This window comes from Rhipicephalus microplus, chromosome 6, assembly GCF_043290135.1.
Source record: "Rhipicephalus microplus isolate Deutch F79 chromosome 6, USDA_Rmic, whole genome shotgun sequence".
Taxonomy (NCBI): Eukaryota; Metazoa; Arthropoda; class Arachnida; order Ixodida; family Ixodidae; genus Rhipicephalus; species Rhipicephalus microplus.
Window position 1 is genome coordinate 33,538,224 of NC_134705.1, and position 23,312 is coordinate 33,561,535.

The following is a 23,312-nucleotide window of genomic DNA, read 5'->3' on the forward strand; positions in this document are numbered from 1 at the left end:
CAATCGCCATAACGGAAAAGAATGGGTGACGCAGCCTTTTTACGGTTATACAGGCCCAAGAACTCCTTCAACGCCAGTAATGGAAAGCAGGCCTCCATGGGAAGCCCGTCGTCACCAAGTGCTTTGTTATCTTCTTGGACTCTATTAACTAAGGAGGAAGAGCAGGGCTTCAGCCTTTTTTTATTTTTGTTTAATTGTTTTTTGAACAATACAATGACATTGCCCGCGTTCAGGACATAAGCAGGTGGTTTGCCTCCGGACGAGGTCCTGCTCGCGCTGGGCGTAACAGTGGTAGTGCTAAAAGGACATTCACAATTGTGAAGAACATTGCATATACAATCAAAAAAGGTTAATACATGAAATATACCTATTCACAAAAGCAGCCGTCAGCTTGACAACTGAACTCGGCACTAGAAGATGGCTAGAACAAGAAGTAATACTATTTGACACAGTTGCCACATCTGAGCACAAAGAGGTTAAAAAGCACACAATAATCAGAAAATCATGCGAATGCGCTCACAGACAGATATATACACACATACACATATGCATATACACACCTATTCACTTCACATACAGCATATATATATATATATATATATATATATATATATATATATATATATATATATATATATATATATATATATATATATATATATATATATATATATATATATATTTATACAGAGATTATAAAGAGTCTGTCTTCGGTTGTCGCAGAATTAAGGTGAAATAAGTAGACGCCTCTAAATAACTGTCTATTGGTGACGTTTCGATCGGAGCCCGATCTTCATCAGCCAAAATTTAGTAGGCTCCGACGCTCTTTTATGTCATCGTCCAGCCGAAAGAGAGAGAGAGAGAGAAAGAAAAAAAAATATACATATACCTGTGGCCCAACTACCCATCATGCACTGGTAAGCAGCCAAATGGCCACGTGTGCGTACTACGCATAGCACGTGCTTTTTAAAAAAACGCACCTGCGCCAGGGGCAATACCACCCTTTATACACTGATAAGTAGTCAAACGACCACGTGTGCGCACTACCAATGGCAGATGTATTTTGTAAAAAAAAAAAAAAAACGAGTGGTCAAACAACATACAATCTCGGCAAGTGTTTTGGTCCAGGTAGCTGAATTAAATGAAATCCAGTGATAAAAAGTTTGACTCCTCAGATTCACCTCTCATGAGCTTTCCCTGTAGCTTGTAAAGAATATCAAAGTACATTCCTTGCGATCACTGTCGCTGTCGCGTTCCCCCTGTTCTCCCCCTCCATAGTTGCTCTTGAAGCCTGGTGAGGACGGCTACGTCAGAACGGTGTGATAAATTAAAAAAGAGAAAAAGAGACAAGAACAACAAACAAGGGCTACGCGCTTCAAAGCTCCGCAGGTGCAGGATAGGCACATGCCAGGCAAATACGATCTCCTGTCTGTGGCTTAAGCATATTAAGTATATACTGGAGGTTGTTTTTCAAATATTTACCTCCGGGGTTGAATGTGTCATTTTACTTGGTTGTCTGGTGAGTGATTCATTTGAGGGGGGGGGGGGGGGGGGGGTTAAGGATTCTTCGACAGTGGTCCACCTTTCTCGGAATGCGCATACCCATGCCGCACGCCTGAACACGTGCTCTGGGCGAAATCAGAAAAAAACGATAATTAAAAAAAAGAGAGAAAAAAGAAAAAAAAGAAAAAGAACTGGGAAAAAAAATAGAACGTTTGGTTAGGATAAATATTCTCCTGAATCTTCCGTAGCGCGAATTGAAGTGTATTAAATTTATAAACCATGTATGATTCACGCTGCTCACTTTCCCTTGTGCTAGAGAAACAACTTTGTAAGAGTGTGACTTTTATGGAATCAAATGGGCGGTTTCCGCATTAATATGCCGAGACAGAGGCAGATCCGGAAGTGAACAAACATGTGAACGGTGGTTATTGAAGCGGACGTGAAAGGCTGTGTCAGTCTATCCTATGTATTGAATACCGCATCTTCCGCACTCGAGAAGGTATATTAGATTGGAGCTGTCACAGAAGGTTTGAATTATTGGAGTACTTGAAACCGTATTGTGTGCTTTCAGCAACGTTGGTTACCTGTCTGTGTTTGCACACCTTGCAGCGGGCTTTGCCACATAGCTGACATCCAGTTATAGACGTCTTATCGGTTTTTGACCGCACAAGATAATCTTTAATGTTTTTGGGGCGTCTATATATCACTCGTGGAGGGGAAGGGAAAACTTTTGATACCCGTTCATTCTGTTGTAAGTGATTTCTGTTGTAAGTGACCTATGTTGTAAGTTTACACTGTTGTAAGATATATATAGATATATACATCGTGTAGGAGACTACAGTCCAAGCAACCATGCGCAAAATATCAATTGATCCTAAATGTTGAACAAGACCTGCGTTTTCAATATAAAAGTTCATAAATTGGTGCACAAGCGTGCCAATTCAATTATTTCCAGGTGCTCATTACATAATTTCATGACTTGGTAATCAATAGCCTGCATACCATATTAGTACGCGTTCTTTCAAGAACTATGCATGTCATACGTACGTAATGACCAGTGTTCCTGTTTACGTAGTGGTGGCTGAACGAACCCAAGTCTCCCGTTACTTCATAGTATATTGCCACAAGCATGTATTGCGCGGTATTGTTTCTGGTGAAATTGTATGTGCCACTATAGAAAAGACGACAAAGAATAGCGCGCGGAAGAAGATGATGCCTTCGATTTGCGCGTCCCACCATTATGTTTTTACTGGCACAGGGCTGATCTGACGATATCACCCCCCTGCCAATTATGCGGAGAACTAGAAAATATTGCACATTATTTTTTTCATGTGAAGATTTTCTCGTATCAGAACTAGACTTCTAATTACTGCTTTTATAAAAAAAAACAGGCTTGACCTTATTGAAGAAAGATGTTTTAAGCTTCGGTGCCTCAGAATTGGGATACTGCCACATGGATGCCTTTGATGCCGTGTGTAATTTCATTATGACTACTCAACGAGTACCATTTTATTCTGGTATTTAAAATTTTTCGTCATTTCGTTAACCTAAAACTTAAGTTTTCAAAATTATTTCCGTCAGGTTATTACGGCAGTCTCGAATACAGGCTCAAAAACATATTACTTTTATGTATATTGAATATTTTACTTATTATTGCCATATCATTTGTTTATTTTTGGTTTTAAATTTCATAGCGTACCTAAAATAACATTTACCACTCTCTACGTTGCATTCTTGGCCAATCCCTCAAAGTTGGTACGCGCCATACATCTAGGAAAGCAAAGCAAAGCAAAGCCAGTGAGCAGACCAGCCTGACGTTCGGCCGACCTCAAGTTACGGGTTTCTGCTCATTACTTTTGCCCCCTTCGTGGGCATTTTTGGAAAGAATGACCAAATAGAAGAAATAAAATATAAATAAAAGTAAATAACGTGACATTCTCCGGGAGAGGTGCTGGGTAGCATCTTATGCACTGCGACCAACCTAAAGATAAACCCGAAATAAGTAGAGATGCCTTGGAAGACCAAGGTGACCTTTGATGCAGTCGGCGGCTATTGGGCCTACTGCCTCATTTCAGCCGTCTTCAAGAACGCACCAGAAACATGGCAAGTGCACAAACGGCGATCCAGACTCTGCAGGCCCCGACAACGCTTGCTTCCTGGCCTTTCAACACCTTTTGAACGTCAATGCTGTTCCATGGCGACTATTTCGAGAACGTTGAAGACTGGCTGGACCAGTATGAGCGAGTTGACGTCGCCAACGAATGGGACAACCGTCGAAAGTTCGGGTACGTCTACTTCTACCTCGAAGATAGACTGTACTAGAAGTGTTGAGTGACGTGACCGTGCCTCGCCACCTGATCCCTTCCGTGTTGCCTGTAGCGGCGGCGCTGCAATCGAATAGTCCTGAAAGAGCCGTGCACTGCGCACAGGAACTGCTATGTGCTACGGCTCTTCCAGCGCGCTTTTTGGTGCATATTTCTTCGTACCAGCCCATCATTGATTTCTAGCACATGATGTCATAACACTTGAAGTATGACACGGCAATCTACTGAATTTGAGCTCCATGAAAGCCCTTGTGATAGATCATGAAGTTATTTAGAATGAGCATGTCTTATTTTGATTTTTTTCTGTCTTGACTCTGCCCTCGTTGTTTAGGCGTCTACAATCTTCCAAATAACTGAGCCGATTTGTTGGAAGTTAGCTGTGCTAAGAACACTGTCAGATGAAAAAAAAGTCAGAGCTTTGCCGCAAAGTCAAAGAAAAGAACGTCATAGCAACAATTTAAAAGGTCACGCGCGGAATGGAAAGCAGGTCAGAACGTGCACCGCGTTTTTCGCGCACAAATTACGCACGAAACGTACTCACAGGTATGAATGCACATGAACAAGCGTATTTTTGTTACTTCGCTGAGTCTGGAAAACGCGCGCTTTTTGCGAACAAAGACTGCAATGATTGCAGTGACCTTTGTGTGCCTGGTAACTACCGCAGAATTGTTCCCCGTAAAGCCCGAGGCCACCCAAGGCGTACGATCCTTCCTTCCTCGTCACCGCGAAATAGGGACGTGCGAGGAAGTGTCGCTCCCCTTCTCAAAGCCGGGCACACTGACGCAAGTAACATTGACCTTGGCGCAGTCCTCGTTCAATGGAAAGAGGACGTCGAATGTGCAATTGCTCATGCTAGCCGGATATTATCTCCTGCAGAGGCGAATCATTCGACCACGGAGAAAGAATATTTAGCTGTTGTCTGGGCGATAGCAAAGTTCCGACCATACCTCTACGGCCACTCGTTCAAAGTTGTAACAGATCATCACGCCTATGCTGGCTTGCGAATCTCAAGAACCCTTTCAGGACGTGTGACCATTTGGAGTTTACGCCTTCAAGAATTTGAGGTAACAATCGTTTGTAAGTCTGACCGGAAGCACACGGGCGCAAATTGTTTTTCGCGCGCTCCACTTACAATGACGTCAACTGACGACGACATCTACGGTCGCTTCCTTAGTGCTATCCATGCGTGACTTGGCGCAACAACAGAGGGCTGAAGCTGAGCTTCGAAATTTCGTTGCATCTCTTGAAGGTTGCCATTGGCACTCTTCACGAGCATTCGCGCGTTAACCACCATCTTTTGCCTGTACGGCAATGTTTTTTATAAGAACTTCAACCAATACGCGACTGAACACCACCTCGCCATTGCATCCATGCTCTGTGCAGATATTTTATTGACCTGTCGTGAGGAACCTTTGTCCGGCCACTTGAGATTCACACGCGCATTGGCTGCGATTACATAGCACTACTACTGGCCAAAACTCGCGCAGGACGAGAAGCCTTATGTTAAGACGTGTCGTGAATTCCAGCGCCGTAAAGCACCATCTCAGTGCCCAGCTGGTTTTCTAAGGCCTATTGTTCCGCCAGCACAACCATTCCAGTAGATCGGTGTGGACCTGCTTTAACCTTTCCCTGAGTCCTACGACACAACCACTGGATCATCGTCGCCACTGATTATATGACATGGTACTGTGAAACTTGAGCATTAACAAAAGGCACCGCCAGTGAGGTTGCCCACTTCATGAAAAACATCATTCTCCGCCACAGAGCGCCATCAGTCGTATTAACTAACCGTGGAACAACTTTTACAACCCAGATGATGGAGGATGTCATGCAGCTAAGTGGAACCACACATAGGAAAGCAACTGCGTACCACCCACAAAGCAACGGCCTTACAGAGAGACTAAACAAGACAATCACTGACATACTTTCCATGTAAGTTGACCGAGACCACAAAAATTGGCAGATCTCACGTACAGTGGGAATCGATGATATGCGAAGCACGAATAAGAAATTTTGATATGTCACTTCAAAATCAGCACAACGTTACGAGGTGGAAGTATATGATACCGTACGTGACTTCCGTGTCATGATTATCATGCTTGGATGTGTCGTTTACCTTTGTCATGTATTCACGTCAGGTAATACCAAATTAGGCATATGTGGAGCTATCTAAACGGCCGCGAGCACGCTATGAGCTTGGTATGTTATCATGTTCTTACATTTTACACGTTACAGGATTATCATGTTTGCACCAGTCATAAAATTCGTGATTCATTGACGTCACGTAAATTAAATTTGTCATACGTGGAGCTAACAAAACGGCCCCGAGAGCATCCTCAAGGGCCCAATACACTCCAATGTAGTGTTGACGTGTGCGCACGCTGGTACAGCGACGCTACGTTGGCAAAACGCCAGCACTCTATAGACAAATTGCATCGCACCTATATCACGAAAATGCGGTGGCATTGTCTTGGTGGGCAAACGATGCTCTGCTTACCATGGTTTCTGCCTGTTTTCGATGGTGCATCTGGTGTTCACAGTCAAGCAACGACGAGCTGCGTCGGTATGCCGACGCAGCTCGTCGTTGCTGCGTCGGCATACCGACGCAGCTCGTCGGTATGCCGACGCAGCAACGACGCAAAAACGGTACAGCAAAAACGGTATGCCGACGAGCTGCGTCGTGTCTCACAACTTAGTTTTGTTTGTTGGCGCACATCGCAGCCCTCAACGCTTATAGCGCAAGTTACGTGTGGACGTTGCTATAATTTTACTTTAACGTCGAAATCGGCCTACCTGTGCTTACAAACCTGGAGTGGGTCTATAGTCTGACGCCAGGCGCGACCAGCGTCCGTCGGCGCGGCCCGACAGCAACCGGCGCAAAATGCGACATGCTGCTCTTCGCGCCTATGCGTTACCCAGACAACACTTCGTAGTCCTCTTTTCGTGACAGAGGGACGCCGGACGCGCCGAAACACGCATGCGTCAAAGCAACGCAGTGCGGTGCGCGCCTGCGAGTATATGGCCGGAACGGCGCCTGGCGTGGCAAAGCCGGCGTGACGCAAAGAAATGAACGCCGGCGAGCACGCGTACCGCATCACGTCGAAATGTAATGGCGCCTTCATTGTGGCTTGTAGTCATGTCCTCACATGATACGCATTCCATGACTATCATGTTTGCACCAGTCACATACCTTCGTTATCCATTGCCATGACCTAATACCAAATTTGGCGTATTGGAAGCTAGCGAAACGGCAGCGAGCGCATCATCAGTGTGGCATGTAGTCATGTTGTTACATGACACGCATATCGTGATTATCATGTTTGGATGTGTCATTTACGTGTCTCGTCCGTTCGCGTCACGTAATACTGAGTTTGGTTCCTGTGAATTTAGCGTAAGGGCCGTGAGTGCATCATAAACGTGGCATGTAGTCATGTTGTTACATGACACGCACCTCATGTTTATCATGCTTGCACCAGTGTCATACCTTTGTTATCCATTCACGTCCCATAATAGCAAATTTGGTATGAGTGAAACTAGCGAAACGGACGCCAGTGCTTCATGAGCGTGGCATGTAGTCTTGTTGTTACATGACACGTATCTGATGATTATCATGTTTGCACCAGTCACATACCTTCGTCATCCATTGACGTACCGTAATGCCAAATTTTGTATATTTGACGCTAGTGAATCGGCCGCGAGTGTTTGGTGAGCATGGCATGTAGTCATGTTGTTACATGACCCGCGTGTGATGATTCTCATGTTAGGGTCTGTCGATTGTGTCCGCCATGCAGTTATGTCATACCGTACCACTTCTGTAACATGCCATGTGAACGAAACCGCTGCAAGAGCTGCAGAACCATGAAATGTAAATCATGGCATTCATGGCATACATGTCATGAGTTTCATGTCATCACTAGTCCAATATGTTCTTCATACAGTCACGTTATTTATACCAAGTTTTCTATCTATACCATTATCGGAGCGGCCAGGAGAGCTAAAAGTCGTAGGCGGCTAGACAGACAGATACGCTCAAAGTCGCCGAAGTTCGCTAAGAAATGCTTGGCGTTTAAAAACTGGGATGACACCTTGCCATACATCACGTTTGCCTACAACACTGCTGTTCAAGAAACTGATGCTGATGCTGATGACCTCAGATGAATGGCGCTCACCCACAGAGGGGGATGGACCAGGAACTGGGCCGCAGGATACTTAAATGAAACTAAAATGAAATAAAAGCCCATCTGAAAAATTAGTTTATAGATAATACTGCCAATAAGCAAACATGTTTGCTGAGCAAGCGGTCCAACCATCTCTTGTTCCTGACAGACATCGCTACGAATTATAAAGTAAAGCTCTGAAAAGCTTAGAGTTTAGTAGCATGGTAATCTTTTAGTTGCATTGATGTAGTCAAACACAGGGAACTACTAGGCTCTAACCGTTACGTTTGCTGCACGGCAGGAAGGCAGACACTATGCTGGATGTCATGCTCCAACCCGACAGGTGCACCGTTAGTGTCAACACGAATGAATTCATCCGACTCGGGGTCGCAGCTTGCAAGCTCGCACTCGAAAGAATCTATAGCCAGCAGTGCGTCAACTCTCAGCGGTACAATGATCATCATCGCCAGGTTATTTACTATCCCGGCGATCAAGTCTGGCTGTGGACCCCAATTTGCCAACAAGACCGTTCAGAAAGGCTATTGCACCACTACTTTGGTTTTTATATAGTTATCTGGTGTCTCAGCGAAGTGAACTACAAAGTTCTCCCGGAAGATAGAGCTCGTCGATCCCGTCGTTCACCGCAGCCAGGCATCGTGCACATTTCCAGGATGAAAGCATTCCACTAGCGTTGACTACTCGTTAAACATATGCGTATTCTGTGAACGCTCTGTCACCATCAGCTTGTGTGTCTGTGCGTTTTCACTTGTAATCATGCACCCGCATCGCGACGATGCTCTATCGGGGGGGGGGGAGGGGTAATGCCACAATGCCACAAGCATGTATTACGTCGTTAGTTTCAGGCGAAATCGTATGTGCCGCTATAGAAAAGATGATGAAGAATAGTGCGCGATAGAAGACGATGCCTTCGCTTTGCCAGTGAGTGGACCAGCCTGGCGTTCGGCTGACCTGAAGTTGCGGGTTTCTGCTCATTATAACGTGACAATATGTGCATAGACAGTTTTGTTTTCAAAATAAATTAGAATGGCGGAATGTGATGCTTTGATATGAGCTCTGATAACTCTATATTATATCCCCAGAGAAGTAGCCTTACTGCCTTTCTCTGTAATGTCGGAAGTTTCTTATTATTGGTCTAACTTCCTGTTCCCCATACTAACAAACAATAACTCAAATGTGAATGGATTATCGAATAATATATTTCCCCTGTGAAGAATAAGATGTGCCTGCAGCGAGCAGCATCGCCAACGCCCGGCTCTCTCGCCTCGTGCTTCGGCTCGCTGCATTGCCGGTCTCTGTTGGACGGTTCATCACGCTGTCTTGCCGTTGTCGTAAACTACTAATAAACCTCTTCACATTTGGTGGAGGGTGCTGTTTATTCCCGTCGCTACACCCTGGAGCTGCGAAGCCGCACGCTAGAGCCCGTCATGACTGACAACGCCAAGCCATCGGCGTCGTCACCTCAGTTCAACTGTCCCGGCCATCCTAGGCTACGGGACCCGAAGGTCTTCAGCGGTGCGGATGGGAACGACGTGGAAGACTGGCTCGACCACTACGAGCTGGTGAGCGCCAATTACAAGTGGGATGAAGCCGACAAGCTGGGTCACGTCGTATTGTATCTCACTGGCGTGGCAGAATTGTGATTTATTAAGCACAAACACAACATTCCGACATGGAGCGTCTTCAAGACGTCATGTGCCGAAGTGTTCGGTCGGCCGGCTGTCCGCAAGCAGCGAGCAGAACAGCGCTTGCGCGTCCGCTCTAAGCAAACTGGAGAAACTTTTACCAGCTATGTTGAGGATGTCGTCGACCTTTGTCGACGCGTGAATGACACCATGCCCGAGTCGGACAAGGTCAAACACAACGTGAAGGGCATCGACGATGGCGCTTTTCAAATCCTCTTGGCTAGGAATCCAAGCGCAGTTTCTGAAGTCGTCAGCTTGTGTCAGAGCTACAACGAGTTGAAGAAGCAACGCACTCTAACTAGGCAGCCTCAGCCTGGTGGTGAGTCGCTGTCTAGTTTCGTCTTCATGCCTGACAATGCACCATTGCTTCAGCAAGTCCGAGCCTTCGTCCGTGAGGAAGTCGCCCGCCAACTTTCCCTAGTTCCCTTTACTCACGAGACCACCACCCGTCTACCTGCCCCGCTTCGCACTGCTATATCGGAAGAGGTTGCACAAGCTGTTCCTCTTGCGCACTACGAGCCACCTCTGTCTAGCCGTGGTCACTGCCCGGGTGTCGCACAGCCGGTAGGCACTCCTGTCGCCTATCCGTCAGCCGTTCAGCCTGTGGCCGCGCCCCTAACCTATGCAGCGCAGCCTGTGGCTCCTCCTGCGACTTTCCGCAAGAGATGCAGCCCATAGCCGCGCCACTCACATATGCAGACGCTGTACGTAGGCTCCCGCAACCACTCTACACCACGCACTCACAGCCCGCACACCCGGCTGCTTGTACTGCACCTTGGGTGGCAGCACTATCGCCAATCCCTGGAGGACGCCCGATAACCGACCGATTTGCTACGCCTGCTTCACTCCCAGACACGTTGCTCGCTACTGCCGCCATCGACCTCAGACGTTTGGCAACTATGCCCGGTCGTCGCAACCCGGTAGCCAACCCTTCGTCCAATACTGGCCGGTCTCGCCGCCTCGCTATGCCCCTACTGACCACCTTGACTTCCAGCCGCAACGCGCACCCTCTCCTCGTCGGCGATCGCCCTCCCCCATGCGTCGCCGGCCCGAACCCTCCGACCAGGAAAACTAAGCACCTCAGTTCAAGAGGCAAGAACTGCGCCGTTTTAGAACTGTCTGAGCCCTCACTCCTCTCCTGCTAACGAGGTCGCAGTAACTGTTGAAGGTTATTGTACTTTCACCCTTGTGCACACCGGCGCCGCTGTTTCTGGTATTGCCGCTAATCTCTGCCGTTTATTACGCAAAGTAACGACGCCGCTTTCGGGACTGTCGCTTCACACCGCAACCGCACAGCAAGTAACGCCTCTCGCAGCCTGCACTGCAAGAGTCTCTATCGAAGGCGTTCTTTACATCGTGGAGTTTATTGTTTTCCCCGTCTGTTCGCATGACGTCATCCTCGGATGGGACTTCCTATCCCGCCATAATGCCGTCATAGACTGCGCAGGTGCCGAAGTTTAGTTTTCACCCTTGTGCGATGTCCCATTACTGGACGCTCTTCATCAGCCGCCAAAGTTGCTCGTTCATGAAGATACCAATATTCCGCCTGGAAATTTTGCACTTGTTCCCGTTTCTTGCAACGCCTACACTGACGCTACAGTCCTTTTTATGCCTTCCGATATCTTCAAATGTCGTCGAGCTTTGCTGCTGCCTTTCGCAACAATTGACCTTGCCGCCGGAAGAAGCAACATGTTCGTAAGCAATCTGCTTTCCACACCTGTCACTTTGCTTGCGGGGGAATGTCTCGGCGGCGCGCAGGATCTCGACCCTTAGTTTTTGGTTGACGTCCCGGATGACTACTGCGACCACCCAAAAGCACTGTCGGCACTTGGGGAGTCGTCCAATGATACGTTTTCCAGCGCCATCGCCAACGCTCTCACTCCCACCGAACATGCCGACCTGCTTGATCTTTTGCATGAGTTCCGGAATTCTTTCGATGTGTCGCCACCTCAACTAGGCCGCACGTCGCAAGTCAAGCATCATGTTGACACCAGTCTACACCAGCCACTGCGTCAAAGACCATACCGTGTCTCCGCTGAAGAGCGCCGCGTCATCAACGATCAAGTCAAAGATATGCTTCGTAGAGACGTCATTCGACCATCTCACAGTCCCTGGGCGTCTCCCGTCGTCCTGGTGCGTAAGAAAGACGGATCTATCCAATTTTGCGTGGACTATCATCGTTTAAATAAGATAACCTGTAAGGTCGTCTATCCTTTGCCGCGCATTGATGACGCCATTGACACCCTTCACGGAGCGGAATTTTCGTCGTCGCTAGATTTGCGGTCTGGCTACTGGCAGGTCCCAATGGCTGAAGCCGATCGCCAAAAAACAGCATTTATTACACCATACGGACTATATGAATTCAACGTCATGCCCTTTGGGCTTTGTAACGCGCCTACCACATTTGAACGTCTTATGAATAATACGCTACGTGGCCTCAAATGGAATATGTGCCTCTGTTACCTCGACGATGTCGCGGTTTTCTCCCATGACGTTCCTACGCACCTTCTTCGTCTCAGGCACGTTTTGACTTGACTGACCAACGCTGGTCTGCAGCTTAACCTGAAAAAATGCCGCTTCGCTACACGCGAGCTCGCCATCCTAGGCCACATTGTGTCCAAGCACGGCGTATTACCTGACTAAGCAAAACTTCGAGCAGTCGCAGAATTTTTCAAGCCGACGACCATGAAAGAACTTCGCAGTTTTGTAGGCCTATCCTCCTACTGCCGGCGCTTTGTTCGCAATTTTGCATCAATCATGTCACCGTTAACCCAGCTTCTTCGCGGTGACGTGAACCTGTCTTCCTGGTCCCCTACATCTGACGTTGCCTTCACTACTCTGCGCCGTCTGCTCACTTCCCCACCTATTCTTCGCCACTTCGACCCGACGGCTCCTACCGAAGTGCACACCGACGCCAGCGGCGTCGGGCTAGGCGTGGTCCTCGCTCAACGAAAGCCCGGCTATTCAGAATACGTTCTAGTCTACGCTAGTCGCACTCTGACGAAAGACGAAACTAATTACAGCGTGACAGAAAAAGATTGTTTGGCTCTGGTGTGGGCGCTTGGAAAGTTCCGGCAGTGCTTATACGGCCGCCCGTTCGATCTAGTAACTGATCGCCACGCGCTTTGCTGGCTCTCCACGTTGGAAGACCCTTCTGGCCGCCTTGCGCGATGGGCACTCCGCATCCAGGAGTACAACATTCGCGTCGTATACCACTGCGGACGCAAACACTCTGACGCTGATGCCCTGTCCCGCTGACCTTTACCACCAGATCTGACGTGCGGAAACACTCGCCTCGAGACCTTGTCATCGCTAAATCTCGACTCGATTGCCACCGAACAACGTCGTGACCCGTGGATCGCATCTCTTATCGAATATTTATCTGGCACGCCCAACCTTCCAGTATCTCGATCCCTCCGACGTCAAGCTTTCCATTTCGCCATTCGCGATCAACTTCTTCATCGACGAAACTACGCTCCCGATAGCTGCCGGTGGTTGCTGGTCATTCCACGCACTTAACGATCGCAAGTATGCACCTCTCTTCACGACGATCCGCAATGCGGATACGCCGGGATGTTCAAAACATATGAACGCCTTCGCCATCGCTATTACTGGCGCGGCATGTACAATTTTGTACGCAAATTGGTGCAGTGCTGTCCTCACTGCCAGTGACGCAAATCAACACTGCCACGTGCGACTGGCGCATTGCAGCCACTTTCATGCCCTGCCAAGCCATTTGATCGCGTCGGCGTTGACCTCTACGGTCCCCTTTCATTGACACCAGATGGTAATCGGTGGAATATAGTTGCAGTTGTCCACCTGACACGCTACGCCGAAACAGCCGCTTTGCCGAGCGCTACAGCTTAGGATGTCGCCTCTTTCATTTTACAACGCTTTATCCTTTGACATGGTGCACCTCGAGGGCTCCTTAGTGGCAGAGGTCACGCTTTCCTCTCCGAGGCCGTCGAAACTCTGCTTTCGGAATGCTACGTCATTTATCGGAAAACGACCGCATACCGCCCGCAGACTAACGGGCTAACGGAATGGTTCAACCGCACACTAGGTGATATGCTCTCAATGTACGTGGCATCTGATCATAGCAACTGGGACCGTGTCCTCCCATACGTCACGTTTGCACATAACACCGCAATACAAACCACCACAGGATTCTCACCTTTCTTTCTTCTTCACGGACGTGAGCCTTCCCATACAATTGATACCCTACTTCACTACCGTCCTGATGCTTCCGAGTGTCCACCTATATCCGATGCTGCTCGACAAGCCGAAGAGTGCCGCCAGCTCGCCCGTGCATTGACATCGGAAAAGCAACAACGCCAGAAAGAAAACCGTAGCACCTCTCTTCCAGATCCCAGCTATTCCCCAGGGTCTCTTGTGTGGCTTGCCATACCATACCAAACTCCGCGACTCTCCTCGGAACTTGTCCCCCGGTACGACGGGCCTTACACCCTTTTGGAGAAAACCTCTCCGGTTAATTTCCTAATTGAACCAGTTTTCCCAATCGGACGACATGCGCTGGCGTGCACGTGACATCGTCCATGTTTTCCGACTGAAACCGTACCATGAGCCTTTGCCTGAAACTTCTTAAGTCGCCAGGATGGCTCCTTTTTCAGCGGGGGCGATTGTGAAGAAGACGTGCCTGCAGCGAGCAGCATCGCCAACGCCCGGCTCTCTCGCCTCGTGCTTCGGCTCGCTGCTGTGCCGGTCTCTGTTGGACGGTTCATCACGCTGTCTTGCCGTTGTCGTTAACAACTAATAAACCTCTTCACACCCCCTTGATTTCGGTAGTCCAGTTACGTAAGCGGTTTAACGTGTCAATCGACTTCGCTACCTTTATTCTCACATTCTTCACGGGTTGGGATCAGCTTAAATTTGATTGAAAAGTAACGCATAGAATCGAATGGTCATCTACGAGGTCTAGCAAACAATCTCTATATTACAGTTTCATGATGTAATTGCTGTATTCTTAGAAAAGAAAACTAGGAGCTTTGTCTTTTTAACATTTATTTTTAATTGATTAGAAGATACCTAAAGGTTAGGTTTAGTCAAACAGTTGTTTGACATTGCCTCTAGCTCCTTCAAATCAGCCCCAGAAAAGAAAACACTTGGCCGTCAGCGTACATTAAGACCTTGCCAGTAAAAAGTGATAATAACAATGTCAATTACTTATATTATAAATAGTAGAGGGCCTAATACAGAGCCCTAAGGCACTCCATGTCTGATTACAGCTTTTTCAGATTTAGCGTCCCAGAGATTGATTGATATGTGGGGTTTAACGTCCCAAAACCACTATATGATTATGAGAGACGCAACGTCCCAGAGACAAATGTACTGTAAACGATTCTACAGATAACTATGATTGGACATTTTAAGGTTTACCAAGAGCCACGGGCTTCAAGTTTATGAAATGAAATTTGATGTTTGATTAAGTTGAAGGCTTTCTAGAAGTCTAGATGTATACCTATTGTAACTACCTTTTTTCAATGCTCTGGATGATTTTATGTTTAATTCGTACTAGTGCCGTTTTAGTTGATTTTCCCTTTCGAAATCTGAATTGTTGCTCTACAATACCAGTCTTTGCTCATAAAGTTTATTAAATCATGTCCACAGAATTTTCTCGGCAACTATAGAAAATAGTGATAGCACATATATTGGTCTATATTTACCGAATACATTAATTTTCCCACCTTCACAATGTAAAGTCACTAGACGATATCGTTCGTTGAAAATGTGGGTAAATGGTTTTGCAATGCCATGTGCTACAGCCTTAGCTGGTAACGCTTTTATGCCGTTTTTTCCTGCTGCTGAGTTATTTTCAAGGGAACCTAGAAATACTGTTATTTCATCTTCCGAAGTTGGAGGCAGGAACAGCGTCCCTTTTACAGTGCTATGCACGTACGTCATACAATTTCGCTCTGGGTGTACAGCATGGAGAGGTTCAGCTGCGTCAACGTTGATAAAATAATCGTTGAACAAGTTTGCTAAAAATACAGCAGAGTATTTTTCACCACAGCCTTCCATCTCCGGTGGTACTCCTAATGAAGGAATGCTTGTTAGTTCACGATAGATGTTCCATGTTTTGCGGCTATTCCGGGCAACACTTTGAAATTTGCTTTTAAAAATACAAGTTGAGCCTTCTTGAGGTCAGCATTTGACCTATTTCGAAACTTCTTACATTCCTGCAATATTTGAAGATCATGTGTTTTTAGAAATGTAGCGAACATTTTTTTTTTTCTTTCTGTGTACTACGATAATAAAGGTTGCTCGTGATCCATGCCTTCCGGGCTTTTCTATGCTTGGTGACTGCTGTCAAGAAAAAAGCGGCATTATAACTCTGCTGTAGTTTCACACGAATATTTCACATGATTTAGACAGATTATGGTATGAATACACCACTTCCGATTCGGTGCGCAATACTAGAGACTGAAATAAAGTGACGCTGTGTTGATTCCCGTTTCTCGCAGTGGACTCTCTTTCTTTCAAAGCATTATGAGTTGGAAAATTGGAAATACGGATAAATGGTCACTGATATCGGTAGCTGGGACACCAGAGCCTGTTTCAGCCTTTGGTACTCTTGTAAATCATAAATCAATAAGCGTATCATTCTTTGTGGTAACCCTCATGGGTTAGTGAATTAGATTATCGCAGTTGTTCGCTAGCATAACTTCAAGTAGGTGACATTTCGATTGACTATCGCAAAGCAGGTTTACATTAAAGCCACCAACTAGTATGACCTGTCAATTGTTAGCGTTGGCGTGATCTAGTAGTTTTTCGGCATTGTCAAGAAAATTTGAAAGTACCGCCTCAGGTGCACGGTAAAAAACAAGTATAATGAAGTTGCAGCACAAAATAGCAACCGTTTCAAAATCATTGCACATGCACGTAAGCTCCCTTGAAGTGTAGAATTGATTATGCTAGTGAATATAAAGGGACACGCCTCCACCCCGTCTCTCTGAACGGAAAACCGAAGCATGCTTATAATTGACAAAATTGTGCACATCTACGTCATCTGAATACCATGTTTCGGAGAAATCTAAGAAATTAAAGAAACAATCTGAGATAATTATGCCTAGATTTCTACATGGTAGGCCTGTGTGCTCAGATTTGGGTGCACGTTAAACAACCCCGGGTGATCGAAATCCCCAGAGCCCTTCACTATGGTGTCTCTCATAATCATATTGTCACGAGGTTGTGATACACGCAGCACTTGAGAGGAAGCACGCAGGAGTCAGGGCGGTGTCAGGCGAACTGTTTATTGGGCGAACTTGTGCCCAGCAAAACGGGGCCAAACACAACTCACAGCAACAGCGGCGTGAACAGTCGTCGGCCGACGGAAAAAAAAAAAAGACCCCCAGTGGCGCACTGCGCCGGCTTTTTATACACGCGTCGTAACGCGTTCCAGAGTGGCATACAAGATAAACGCGGCCTGCGTTGCGCTTAACAGATAGTGATAGCGTCTTCCTTCGTAAACCAAAAGAACCGCACGTGTCACTACCCCCCTCTGAAAAAGCATCGTCCCGATGCTAAAGACAGAACATAAGAGAGAGTACATGCAATAAATTACATTAACAATGCGTCACAGCTAATCAGCGCGCGTAATAAGGTTTAAGTCGCACCACGTGTACGACTTCGGGTCGTGCACGGCGTCGTTGGGATGACGTTAAGCCATCGGGCACGACCTCATAGTCCAGTTCACCACGACGTCGGACTACCTTGTAGGGTCCAAAGTAGCGTCGCAGGAGCTTCTCAGACAATCCCCGTCGTCGTATCGGCGTCCAGACCCAGACAAGGTCACCTGGTTGGTATTCGGTGTGGTGTCGTCGAAGGTTGTAGTGGCGCCTGTCGACCGTCTGTTGGCTCTTGATACGCAGGCGAGCTAGCTGTCGAGCTTCTTCAGCGCGATCCAGGTAGCTGGCGACGTCGAGGTCTTCTTCGTCGGTGCCGACCGGTAGCATGGCGTCAAGCGTCGTTGTTGGGCTCCGTCCGTAGACGAGCTTGTATGGAGCAAACTGCGTCGTTTCCTGCACGGCCGTGTTGTACGCGAAGGTTACATACGGGAGTATGGCGTCCCACGTCTTGTGCTCGACGTCCACGTACAGGGCCAGCATGTCGGCGATGGTCTTATTTAGACGCTCGGTGAGGCCATTCGTCTGTGGGTGGTACGCGGTGGTTCGGCGGTGGCTTGTCTGACTGTACCTCAAGATCGCTTGCGTTAGGTCAGCCGTAAAGGCCGTACCTCTGTCGGTGATGAGGACCTCGGGGGCTCCGTGGCGGAGGACGATGTTCTCAATGAAGAACATGGCGACCTCGGCGGCAGTGCCCTTGGGCAAGGCCCTTGTTTCGGCATAGCGGGTGAGGTAGTCAGTCGCTACGACAATCCATTTGTTGCCAGAAGTTGACGTCGGGAACGGCCCCAGTAAGTCCATGCCGATTTGTTAGAATGGCCGTTGAGGTGGTTCGACGGGTTGCAGAAGTCCGGCTGGCCTAGTTGTCGGCGTCTTGCGTCGCTGACAGTCTCTGCATGTTTTTACGTAGTGGGCGACGTCGGCAGCGAGGCGAGGCCAATAGTACTTCTCTTGTATTCGTGACAGTGTGCGGGAAACACCAAGATGTCTGGCTGTCGGGTCGTCGTGTAATGCTTCCAGAACCTCTGGACGTAACGCTGAAGGTACCACGAGGAGGTGGTCGGCGCGGAGCGGCGAGAAGTTTTTCTTCAGGAGGACGTTGTTTCGCAGGAAATACGAAGCCAGTCCTCGGCGGAATACTTTCGGCACGTCGGCGGTCTTGCCTTGCAGGTAGTCCATGAGGATCTTGAGCTCCGGGTCAGCTCGTTGGCGTTCCGCGTAGTCGTCGGTACTTATGGGTCCCAGGAAAGAGTCGTCGTCCTGGTCATCCTGGGGCGGCGGATCGACAGGGGCGCGAGACAAGCAGTCGGCGTCGGAGTGCTTTCGTCCGCTCTTGTAGACGACGGTGACGTCAAATTCTTGTAGTCTGAGACTCCACCGTACGAGGCGCCCTGATGGATCCTTCAAGTTAGCTAGCCAACACAAGGCGTGGTGGTCACTCACGACTTTGAAAGGCCTGCCGTACAGGTAGCGGCGGAACTTTGATGTAGCCCAGATGATGGCAAGGCATTCCTTTTCTGTCGTGGAATAATTGGCTTCTGCTTCGAAAGTGACCGGCTAGCGTAACTTATGACCCTTTCAAGTCCGTCGGTCCTCTGCACGATCACGGCGCCGAGCCCTGTGCTGCTTGCGTCCGTGTGAATTTCGGTGTCAGCTTCTTCGTCGAAGTGCGCCAGTATTGGCGGCGTTTGCAGGCGTCGCTTTAATTCTTGAAATGCCTCGACTTGCGGCGTTTCCCATTTGAAGTCGACGTCGGCCTTCGTGAGGTACGTCAGTGGCTCGGCGATCCGCGAAAAGTTCTTCACGAAGCGCCTGTAATAAGCGCAGAGGCCAAGAAATCGGCGTACTGCTTTCTTGTCGGTGGGTGCAGGAAAGTCGGCGATCGCAGCTGTTTTCTGTGGATCAGGGAGCACTCCCGACTTGCTGATAACGTGGCCAAGGAACAATAGTTCCTCGTAGGCGAAGCGGCACTTTTCTGGCTTCAGGGTAAGTCCCGAGGCTTTGATTACCCGAAGAACAGCTTCAAGGCGCCGGAGGTGCTCGTCGAAGTTGGAAGAAAATACGACTACGTCGTCCAAGTAGACGAGGCAAGTCTGCCACTTCAAGCCTGCGAGTACTGTGTCCATAACCCGTTGGAACGTCGCAGGCGCCGAGCAAAGACCAAAGGGCATGGCCTTAAACTCGAATAGGCCGTCTGGTGTTATGAAGGCAGTCTTCTCTCGGTCTCTCTCGTCTACTTCGATTTGCCAGTAGCCGGTTTTGAGATCCATCGACGAAAAATACTTGGCGTTGTAGAGTCTGTCCAGAGCATCGTCTATCCGTGGGAGGGGATACACGTCTTTCTTCGTGATGTTGTTCAGGCGACGATAATCGACGCAAAAACGTAGGGTTCCGTCCTTCTTCTTCACCAACACCACGGGTGATGCCCACGGACTCGTAGACGGCTGAATGATGTCGTCACGCAGCATTTCGTCGACTTGTTGCTTGATGGCCTCGCGTTCCCGTGCAGAAACTCGGTAGGGGCTCTGACGGAGCGGACGGGCATATTCGTCGGTTATGACGCGATGTTTCGCGAGAGGGGTCTGACGAAGCCTCGACGACGACGAGAAGCAGTCCTTGTATTGGTGGAGTAAGGCTTTGAGCTCCTTTTGTTGCTGCCTGGAAAGGCTTTGATTGACGTCGAAGGCGGGCGCGGACACTGCTGTCGACGTTGCGGCTCCCTGAGAATCAGTGAGGGCGAAGGCATTGCTCGCTTCCACAAATTCGCTTAGATGTGCTACCGTCGTGCCCCTATTTAAGTGCCTATATTCGTTGCTGAAGTTCGTCACCATTACCTTGGCTTCGCCGTTATGAAGCTTGGCTATGCCTCTTGCGACGCACATCTGACGGTTTAGGAGCAGGTGCTGGTCGCCTTCGATGACACCTTGTAAGTTGGTAGACGCTTTGGTGCCGACGGAAATGATGACGCTCGACAGTGGCGGGATGGTTACCTGCTCTTCTGTCACATTCAAGGCATTGTGAGCGACGTTGCAGTCTGACGCCGTTGCATTATCCGTGGACAGCGTGATTGACCTGGATCTTAGGTCGATTACTGCGCCTTGCTGGTCCAGGAAATCCATGCCTAAAATGACGTCTCGCGAGCATTGCTGCAGGACCACAAAATTCACAGAATACGTCTGGCTGTTAATCGTGACTCTTGCCGTGCAGGTTCCAGTCGGTGTTATAAGGTGGCCCCCTGCTGTTCGGATATCCGGTCCTTCCCATGCAGTCTTTACCTTCTTGAGCTTAGCGGCGAAGAGACCACTGATGATAGAGTAGTCGGCGCTGGTATCGACTAGGGCGGTGACGCTGTGGCCGTCGATGATCACGTCGAGGTCGGTGGTTCGTCGTCTGGCGTTCCGGTTAGGTCGGGGCGTCGGATCACGGCTGCGTCGGCTTGGTCCGGTGCTGCTATGTCGCGTCGGCGGCGAGGCTTTGTCGTAAAGACTCTGCTCAGGCGGCGTACCGCGACTACGTCGGGAAAGTTCGTGCGTCGTGGTCGTCGTCATCGGCAGCGGCGGCGGAGGAGGATCTTCGGCATTGCGTCGTGCAGCAACCGCACCTCCATCGGTTGCTGCCTTTAGTTTCCCGGGTAGGGGCTTGGGGATCGGCCCCGGTTAGGGCCGGTGTACTGGCGGCGATCCGGGGAGACGCAGCGGCCAGGCGAAGGTGAACGGGATGGTCGTCGTTGTTGCCACTGCGATCCGGCGATGTAGTCGGCGATGTCGCGAGGTCGCTCACCTGGGCGCGGACGCGGCGCGTTCACGCAGTCCCATCTCACGGTACTGACAGTAGCGGTAGGTGTGCCCGGCTTCGCCGCAGTGGTAGCATAGTGGGCGGTGGTTCGGGGTGCGCCAAACGTCAGTTTTCCTCGGCGAGCGCTGGATTACTGGCGAGCGGGAAGGCGTCGGGGGTGGCGGCGGTGGCTGGCGACGAAACTGCGGAGACGTTGGCTCCTGGTGTTGGCGAGGAGCGGCGACAGGTCGTCGTGCAGTAGCGGCGTAGGTCATCGCCTCCGGTTGGGGCTGTGGCCGTTCAGGAACGCTCAGTGAGCGCTGTAGTTCCTCGCGGACTACGTCTTCGAGAGAGGCGACTTGGCGACTTGGGGCTGAGACGATGGCAACATGCGGCGCAGTTCTTCACGAACAATAGCACGTATGGTCTCGCGCAGGTCGTCGGGGCAGAGTCCTCGGACTTCTGCGACGTCTGGCGACATGCGCCGATCGTATTGGCTGGTCCGCATTTCAAGAGTCTTCTCGATGGTGGTAGCCTCGAAGAGGAACTCTTGTACCGTCTTTGGCGGGGTTCTGATCAGTCCGGCGAAGAGCTCCTGCTTCACTCCTCGCATAAGCAGGCGAACCTTCTTGTCCTCAGACATGTCGGAGTCGGCGTGGCGGAAAAGTCGCGTCATCTCCTCCGTAAAGATCGTTACGTTTTCGTTGGGGAGCTGCACCCGAGTTTCAAGCAGTGCTGCGGCTCTTTCCTTTCGCACGACGCTTGCAAAGGTGCGCAGGAAAGCAACGCGGAAGTCGTCCCAGGTTCGAAGCGTTGACTCGCGGTTCTCGAACCAAGTCCTTGCGGCGTCTTCCAGGTAAAAATACACATGACGTAGCTTGTCGTCCGGGTCCCACGTATTGAGGGCTGCGACGCGGTCGTAAATGTCAAGCCAGCTTTCCGGGTCTTCGTAGGTCGATCCGCGGAAGGTAGGCGGCTCTTTGGGCTGGTTGACGACCACGGTTGCCGAAGACCTTGCTTCCGTCATCGTGGATGCCGGCTTCGTAGCAGCCTTTGTTTTCTTGTCCTTGTCGGGGAGCGGCAGGTATTCGGGCGGTAGTCCTTGTTGTCTTCGGCTCACTCGAACGACCGGGTCGGCGTCGTCCTCTTGCAGGCTTGGGCTTGGCTCACGGCTGGACGGGGGCGTACGGTACATGGACCGAGAAGCACCTCCACCAGATGTCACGAGGTTGTGATACACGCAGCACTTGAGAGGAAGCACGCAGGAGTCAGGGCGGTGTCAGGCGAACTGTTTATTGGGCGAACTTGTGCCCAGCAAAACGGGGCCAAACACAACTCATAGCAACAGCGGCGTGAACAGTCGTCGGCCGACGGAAAAAAAAAAGACCCCCAGTGGCGCACTGCGCCGGCTTTTTATACACGCGTCGTAACGCGTTCCAAAGTGGCATACAAGATAAACGCGGCCTGCGTTGCGCTTAACAGAAAGTGATAGCGTCTTCCTTCGCAAACGAAAAGAACCGCACGTGTCAGTCTTTTATACACGCGTCGTAACGCGTTCCAGAGTGGCATACAAGATAAACGCGGCCTGCGTTGCGCTTAACAGATAGTGATAGCGTCTTCCTTCGTAAACCAAAAGAACCGCACGTGTCAATATGGTGGTTTTCCGACGTTAAACCCCATATGTAAATCAATCAATCATTAAATTCCTACACGTTTGTTTCTCAGGCTTCTTGCGTTCATGTGAAAAAGTAAAACGAGTGTTTTACGGAAGCACTCCTCAACTTGTACTAAGCTATTGCAATGTTCAGACGTGAATTGAGCAGCCATGATTTACTAGTGTCATCACTTGCTTACTGTCAACGATGCTTACGTTATTCCAGTCTGGTCATCCTCGATTAAAATTTAGATTACGTACATGCCATGCTGCTTGTCCGCGAAGATTCTGCCCTCTGAAGCCCTGAAAAATTGATAGCCTTTTCCCCTTGCTTTTTGTTTCGCTATCCAAAGGAGTTGTTTGTTTGCTGCAGTCAGGCTATCAAAAAATCTTACTCCTGGAAGCTTGTTCATCAGTTGGTTTCGCTTCACAATCCTTTTTGTTCGTACTGCTCGCGATGAAAATCTGATAATAGCCACTGAAGGCCTGCCTTCTTTGATCGGACGGCGGTGCCACCCGTCGATGTTATTCTCAGACAGGTCAGGCATCTCAAG

General features: G+C 49.2%; 1 protein-coding gene across 1 annotated transcript in view; it reads right to left on the reverse strand.

Moving 5' to 3' along the window:
- LOC119167683 (nose resistant to fluoxetine protein 6) overlaps positions 1 to 23,312 on the reverse strand; it is a 192,048-nt gene that overhangs the window by 139,290 nt on the left and 29,446 nt on the right. The window lies entirely within an intron of this gene.